The 8,238-nt window shown below is 30.7% G+C and overlaps 1 long non-coding RNA gene across 1 annotated transcript; it reads left to right on the top strand.

Annotated features, from left to right (window-relative positions):
- The first annotated feature begins 4,964 nt into the window (after window positions 1-4,964).
- LOC127735120 (uncharacterized) lies at window positions 4,965-7,938 on the top strand. Its single transcript, XR_007998072.1, has 4 exons — window positions 4,965-5,113; window positions 5,590-5,653; window positions 5,970-6,057; window positions 7,033-7,938. It is a non-coding gene; the product is annotated as an uncharacterized LOC127735120 (long non-coding RNA).
- The last annotated feature ends 300 nt before the right edge of the window (window positions 7,939-8,238 follow it).

Raw genomic sequence — 8,238 nt, 5'->3', positions numbered from 1 at the left:
AAAAATGGTGTTTCCAGTCGTGCCCGTGCTTTAACTCGTGAACCGTTCAACCAAAGCTTTTCAAATTTTAACATGTTGTTACTGATGACAAAATGGAGGTCAATTTCAATTTGGTGATGGTCACTTTTACCGTTCAGCAGTTATGGTCCTTGTGCTATTGAAAAATGCCAGGACACAAATCAATGTTAAAAAATCCAGTTTGCTGTCACTCTGACAGCCTCTTAAATTGTTTTTTTGTCAATCGGTACATTTGTTTTTTTTGGTTTCAAAAATGGCTATCTTCTCTGTATTTTCCACTCTAACATTTTGTCTAACATTTTCTTAAAATTTTGCAATATTCTGATTTTGAATGTCTTTGTTTATACCTCTCACCTTAAACATCTGATATTTTTATTATCTAGAGCTCTGTTAAAAAAAGAAAAAAAAATCTAAAAAAATGAAAAGAACAAAAAATGATATGAAAACAAAATGATGAACAGAGTTCTAGATAATAAACATTGAGGGTGGTGTAAAAAGTGGGCATATTTTAAATTTTCTTTTTATGCCCCACCTAGGGCAAATTATTTCAATATCAATTTATTACATGCAGGGGTCACTAAAGATTAAAAAGGGGGGATTTAGAAGTAGGGAATGGTATTAGAATGTCAATAACATGGCAAATTCAAATTGAGCCAATATTGAAATAATTGTTAACCGGATTTCCGACCGTAAAATCAGTTATTGATTTGGGGATGTACTGTGCGTGGGCGGCTGCCGAACAGTGTCGTGCATTTACTCATGAACCATTCAACCAAAGCTTTTCAAATTTTAAAATGTTGTTACTGATGACAAAATGGAGGTCAAGTACAAATTGGTGATTGTCACTTTTACCGTTCAGGAGTTATGGTTCTTGAAAGATTGAAAATGGTGTTTCCAGTCGTGCCCGTGCTTTAACTCGTGAACCGTTCAACCAAAGCTTTTCAAATTTTAACATGTTGTTACTGATGACAAAATGGAGGTCAATTTCAAATTGGTGATGGTCACTTTTACCGTTCAGCAGTTATGGTCCTTGTGCTATTGAAAAATGCCAGGACACAAATCAATGTTAAAAAATCCAGTTTGCTGTCACTCTGACAGCCTCTTAAATTGTTTTTTTGTCAATCGGTACATTTTTTTTTTTTTTGGTTTCAAAAATGGCTATCTTCTCTGTATTTTCCATTCTAACATTGTCTTAAAATTTTGCAATATTCTGATTTTGAATGTCTTTGTTTATACCTCTCACCTTTAACATCTGATATTTTAATTATCTAGAGCTCTGTTAAAAAAAAAAAAAAAATCTAAAAAAATGAAAAGAACAAAAAATGATATGAAAACAAAATGATGGAACAGAGTTCTAGATAATAAACATTGAGGGTGGTGTAAAAAGTGGGCATATTTTAAATTTTCTTTTTATGCCCCACCTAGGGCAAATTATTCCAATATCAATTTATTACATGCAGGGGTCACTAAAGACTAAAAAGGGGGGCTTAAGGAGTAGGGAATGGTATTAGAATGTCAATAACATGGCAAAATTCAAATTGAACCAATATTGAAATAATTGTTAACCGGATTTCCAACGGAAAAATCAGTTATTGATTTGGGGATTTACTGTGCGTGGGCGGCTGCCGAACAGTGTCGTGCATTTACTCATGAACCATTCAACCAAAGCTTTTCAAATTTTAAAATGTTGTTACTGATGACAAAATGGAGGTCAAGTACAAATTGGTGATTGTTACTTTTACCGTTCAGGAGTTATGATTCTTGAAAGATTGAAAAATGGTGTTTCCAGTCGTGCCCATGCTTTAACTCGTGAACCATTCAACCAAAGCTTTTCAAATTTTAAAATGTTGTTACTGATGACAAAATGGAGGCCAAGTACAAATTGGTGATTGTCACTTTTACCGTTCAGGCGTTATGGTTCTTGAAAGATTGAAAAATGGTGTTTTCAGTCGTGCCCGTGCTTTAACTCGTGAACCGTTCAACCAAAGCTTTTCAAATTTTAACATGTTGTTACTGATGACAAAATGGAGGTCAATTTCAAATTGGTGATGGTCACTTTTACCGTTCAGCAGTTATGGTCCTTGTGCTATTGAAAAATGCCAGGACACAAATCAATGTTAAAAAATCCAGTTTGCTGTCACTCTGACAGCCTCTTAAATTGTTTTTTTTTTGTCAATCGACACATTTTTTTGGTTTCAAAAATGGCTACAAAGATGGCATGCATAATTCTTTTAATTTTAATATTTGGAGACAAAACCTATCTTCTCTATATTTTCCACTCGAACATTGTCTTAAAATTTTGCAATATTCTGATTTTGAATGTCTTTGTTTATACCTCTCACCTTAAACATCTGATATTTTCATTATCTAGAGCTCTGTTAAAAAAAAAAAAATCTAAAAAAATGAAAAGAACAAAAAATGATATGAAAACAAAATTATGAACAGAGTTCTAGATAATAAACATTGAGGGTGGTGTAAAAAGTAGGCATATTTTAAATTTTCTTTTTATGCCCCACCTAGGGCAAATTATTTCAATATCAATTTATTACATGCAGGGGTCACTAAAGATTTAAAAGGGGGGATTTAGGAGTAGGGAATGGTATTAGAATGTCAATAACATGGCAAAATTCAAATTGAACCAATATTGAAATAATTGGTGTAAAAAAGTGCATATTTCTATTTTTGTTTTCTCAATATAGTGATGAAATTATATACATCTGATATTTTTATTATCTAGGGCTCTGTGAAAAAAAAATAATATTGTAAACAAAGTTCTAGATAATAAAAATTGAGGGTGGTGTAAAAAGTGGGCATATTTAAAAAAAAAAAGAATTTTAATATATTTATTAATACAACTAATATTTTTTGGTGAATGATTTGTGCTGGATAAGTTTTTTCTTTCATTAGTATATGACTTTTTTTTTCAAGCTATACATTTTTTGTGGTATCGTAAATGGCTTTAAAGTTGGAATGTTTAATTTTAGTTTTTTGGAGACAAAATCTATCTTCTCTGATTATTACACTCTAACAGTGTCTTAAATTTTGCAATATTCTGATTTTGAATGTGTTTGCTAATACCTCTAACTTTAAACAGCTGATATATGTATTGTCTAGAGCTCTGTAAAAAAATATATGAAAACAAAATTGTACACAGAGTTCTAGATAATAAACATTAAAGGTGGTGTAATAAGGGGGCATATTTTAAATTTTGGAATAATTATCCAAATATGTGAATTTTTTGTTCAGTGTTATAAAGGAAAGTATAATATATATTTGGGTATAAAGTGGAATATTCAAAGTGGGAGAGAAAGAAATTTGGATGGCAAGAACTGAATATTCCAAATTTGAAGTGTTCAAAGTTATATTCGTTGATATATATATAATGGAATATCTAAAGTGTGGGAGAGAGAGAGAGAGACAGATTGTGAAGAATAATGAGGGAGAGAAAAGTTTGGTTTAGGAGAAAGAATAAGACAAGGAGGATATTAATTGTAAAAACAGATTGTCAGGGACTAGAATATTTGTTTATTACTATGAATAATGCAGTGTATAATTTGTTAAAATATTTATTGTGAAGTCTTGGGAGAATTGTGAAACTTTAGAACTGTGTCTTCAATGATAATCATGGCAATGGTGGACAATAGGATAATGTTTGAAGAAACTGAATTTTTATATAAAAATGAAATAGAAGAAAGATCTAACAAAAGTCTACAATGATATCTTAGAGAATGAAAGCCTGTGAAAATGACTATAAGCTTAAATGATTTCTAGGAGATTGTTGGACATGTACAGTCAGACAACTGGCACAACTCGAGCTAAAAGTAATTGCTTAAAAAACTACGAACTTACATAATGTTCTATAGTGAAGACAGATGTTCCTGAGTTGCAAAGAAGTATTCAGAAGACAGACAGAGAGCTTCCCTTTTGCAATAAAGTATCCAGAACACATAGCTGATCAGATTTCCATCTCTTCATTACCAATTCTGACGTTATCCAAAGAAAAACACAAGGTATAAATAGTTTGTCTGTAAAAAATGCATTATTTTCATGGATTTAAATTTTGAATTCCAAGGGCCAAACCTCACTTAGTGTGGATTTATTGTGTGATGTTCTTGTTCCTGATTTATGATATTTTTGCAATTAATATCTATTTGATAAATTTGATAAATGTTTTAGTTTATTCTGGTTTTCTTTTTTATTGTTGAACAGAATGTATTGTAAGGCAGCAGGATTTGTTGAACATGTTGAATTGTGAAATTTGTATGACCTAATAAGAAAATGAATAGCAAACTTGTACCAAAACTTCCAATTAATGCTTTTTGACAATTCATTTCCTCATAGGAAGACATTGATAATGCCTATAAAAGCAATAGCTAAATATTTTATCAGAATGTATTATTATAAGGCAGCAGGATTTTTTGATTTTTTGATTATTTGTATGATCCACCTGAATTGATTTTACAAGTTAAAAAAAAAACAAATTTAATCAAAGGGAAATAATTTATTAAATCATGACCAAAAAAATCCCTGTAAACAATTGCAAAAAAGCTTAAAAGTAACAACATTGACTAAGCTTACATCTTACTACAAGTTATAGATCATGGCCCCGACTACCAATTAGAGGGAATTCTTTGCTAGATGAGAATCTTGTTACAACCATCCAATGAATAACACTGATAGAGGTTAAACAACAACATAGACAATATAAAAAAAAAAGAAGAAATATATCAACAAATACCATCATAATTATGAAAATAAGGAGAAGTGGTATGATTGCCAATTGAGACAACTATCAATTAGTCATATTGAGATCATTATAAAATTTAAAAAAAAAACAATACAAAAATCTGAATTGAACAGTTTTATTTAAAGGTTATTTCAAGTCAAGTATGTAGACATGCCATTCATAAAAGTGAAATATTTTTATTCCAGATTTCAATATTCAACCTGAAAGGAGAAATTCTTTAGATTTACACTGGTGTAGATCTCAAAGCGAGGATCCTATACAGACCTGATGATTTCAGATTACTTGTAGTCGACATCTTGTCCTTGAGTAAATCCTTGGACTTTGGAGCAAAAGATTGTATAATTCTAGGTAATAACATTTTAATTTAAACACTATTGATTTAGAAATAAAAGCTATTTATCAATATTAAAAAGGTGACAAAATAAATTAGATATTTCATGCAGAAACAAGGATTGCCAAACAACATTTTTTACAAAGTATATTTTTTATATTTTAAATCAAGCATAAGTTTGTTGTAGGGGCCTCAGTGGAAAATTGGTATCAGTAGTTCATCTAAAGAGATCACTAGTTGATCAACTCTGAGGTTGTTTTCAATCCGAGCGGGTGGCACCTTGCTGATTTCTGATCTTAATTGATAAGGATTGTTAGTTTTCCTGCTGATGTTTTCTGGTTTTCTGGCTTCTTCCACACAAAACATTTCTGCCATGATATAGCTAAGGTAGCTGAATGTGGCATTAAACACCAACAAATAATATTAAGGGGGGGATAATGAATCTTCTTCCAATAGTGGTCACTTTAACCAGATGTTATTTAATTTTTTTCAGATTGATGCAGTATTGTCTTTTTCAAGATATTAAACTTATGGAGAATATTCTGAATAGATTAATGGTAAGTGTTCACTTTTAAGAAATTCTGTGGGTATTTGCAATACAATGGATTTTCAATCGTATTCAGCAGATTTTGAATTATATATACCATTTGCAATTAAGATATCCAGTAAAAAGATGTGCCAAGTAAACAATTGATGTGATTGGTGTATTGACCTTTTTCTATAGATTGAAGTGGATCACAAATTTCAACATCATTCAAATGTATTTGTCTTAGATTCTTTTGTTTATATCTTAGGGAAAATACCTGGCAAACGAAATAAATATTGTTCATGCAGTTGATCCAAAAAAACTAAGAAATATTTTCTGTGTTTCAGATGTACATCAAATCATGCTTCAAGGATCAAACCAGCAGAATTTCTTGAAAGGAGTAGGACATAGGAGCAGGATCTCACCTCATACAAGGTTGGTATTGTTATAGTTGCAAAGGGTCTGAAATACCTCTCAATCTGATGTTGCCTTGATTACCTGGATGTCAACTTTAGTTCAAATGAGACTCGGAGCTGCTTAAAAACCATGTATCACTCACATAGCCATCTTTGGAAAGTTGACGAAACACAATTGAATTTTAGGCAAATATTTCTTGATGTGTCAAAAAATAACCAATTCATGAAAGGAATATGTACTTTCTTGCTGTTCTTCATCATAACTGTTGCTGTAAGGTCTTCAGCAATACATTGAAATGCACATACTTAACAGCAATGTCAAGACGACCTCTACTGTTAACTTGAGCAATATGTGATGTTTGATAATTGCCGATAAGGTGACCTTACTCCTATTGGAGTAATCCAACTGTATTTAATACATAGATGTAGAAGAATACTTTTAATGAGAGAGTAACAAGAAATTTAATTGTCCAGATTTGTTACATCAGTAGAAAAACATTTACACAATGAAATTTTATGAAAGCTAATGAGAAATTAACAGAAATTCTCTAGATGTATTTTGGTTATTTTTGTTATTTTGTTTCTGTCTCATTGACACATAACCCTCACAACTTTTATTCATATCTAAAAATAGAATATACAGGGTATTTATATGACCTTTTGACCTACTAATATAAAAACGAGGAGATCCGGTATAACTGCCAATGAGACGGCTGTCCACCAGAGACCAAATGACAAAGAAGGTAGCAACTATAGGTCAACCACTGTACAGCCTTCAACAATGAGCAAAACCCATACCTGATTAAGCCTGGCTTTGGGACCAAAATGTAAAATGGTGGTGAAAATTTTCCGAATTGTACTGAACCTTTATGAATATTGTTGTAAAACATTTCTTCTGGAGTCGAATGTTAGTTGCCATATGTTCCTTTGAAGTTTTCATCATTAAATTAAATTGACTTGTAGATTTTAATTCTTAACATTTTGTATATTGTAGTGAGGAGGAACAATTGACTTGAAAAACATACTTTATGAGAAAAACAGAACTAGTGGAACATGAAATCAGATAGATGAACTCCTAGAAACTAATGGTCAGATGAAACAAGCAAAAGTCTGAAATGAACATGAGAAACTATTTCAATCTACATAACAGCTGCTTTATCACCAATTTTATGAAGTAATTGTCACCTACTGACTCAACTGATGAACATAGTAAAACAATAAACATGTAAATTACAAATATTCTTGCCAATTTATATGACTTATTTTCCTAATTGTATAAATTGTATATGGTCAGAATGGGAGAAAGAGAGAGAGATGTGTATGATGGTCAGAGTAAGAGAAAGAAAGACATATGATGGTCAGAGTGTATTCAATATAAATATGAAATTGAATACATCTGATATTTTTATTATCTAGAGCTCTGTAAAAAAAAAATTGTAAAAAAATAAATACCAAAAAATATGAAAACGAAATTGCAAACAGAGTTCTAGATAATAAACATTAAGGGTGGTGTAAAAAGTGGGCATATTTTGAATTTTATTTTTTTCAATAATAAACATTAAGGGTGGTTTAATAAAGTTGGAATATTTATTAATTTCCTTCTGGTCAATGTAATTTTATTACAAAACACTTTTGATATTTTATGAATGATTGGTGTCCTCATAACAGCAAAAACCCAAATTTGATAGTTTTATAAATTTGGAATCAAAATCCATCTTCTCTTTGGATAACATTTAAACAGTATCTTGTAAAGTTCTGTAATATGTTGATATTGTCCGTTTTTGTCAGATAATTTTTTTTTTTTTTTTTGTGTAACGAATTGTAACTATTGTATTAGAATTGTATCTTTTTCCTATAGAATATTCATATTTTTTTTCTAAATAAAACAAAAATTTTTCAACATCGTATTTTTATTTCTTGATTTTCCAAAGGAAAAAGTTGTGAACAATTACTGGTTACTATTATACATTCTTCACCAATGAGCAAACCCATACATGATAAAATGCAAAACAATCTGAAAGAGAAAACAAATGGCAAGATTTGTACTACAAACGAAAAAGTGACTGACAGCAACCAACAACCACTAGATTACAGGTTCCAGGCTCAGGACAGGCAAGGAAAATGACATTGTTAAACATGTATGTCAATCTGATCAAAATCACAACTTTTTCACTTTGCTACATTAGATTTGTTTGTCGCT

Source organism: Mytilus californianus, unplaced genomic scaffold, assembly GCF_021869535.1.
Source record: "Mytilus californianus isolate M0D057914Y unplaced genomic scaffold, xbMytCali1.0.p SCAF_3, whole genome shotgun sequence".
Classification (NCBI taxonomy): Eukaryota; Metazoa; Mollusca; class Bivalvia; order Mytilida; family Mytilidae; genus Mytilus; species Mytilus californianus.
The sequence above is the reverse complement of the archived record's forward strand: the minus strand, read 5'-3'. Positions and strand labels throughout refer to the sequence as shown.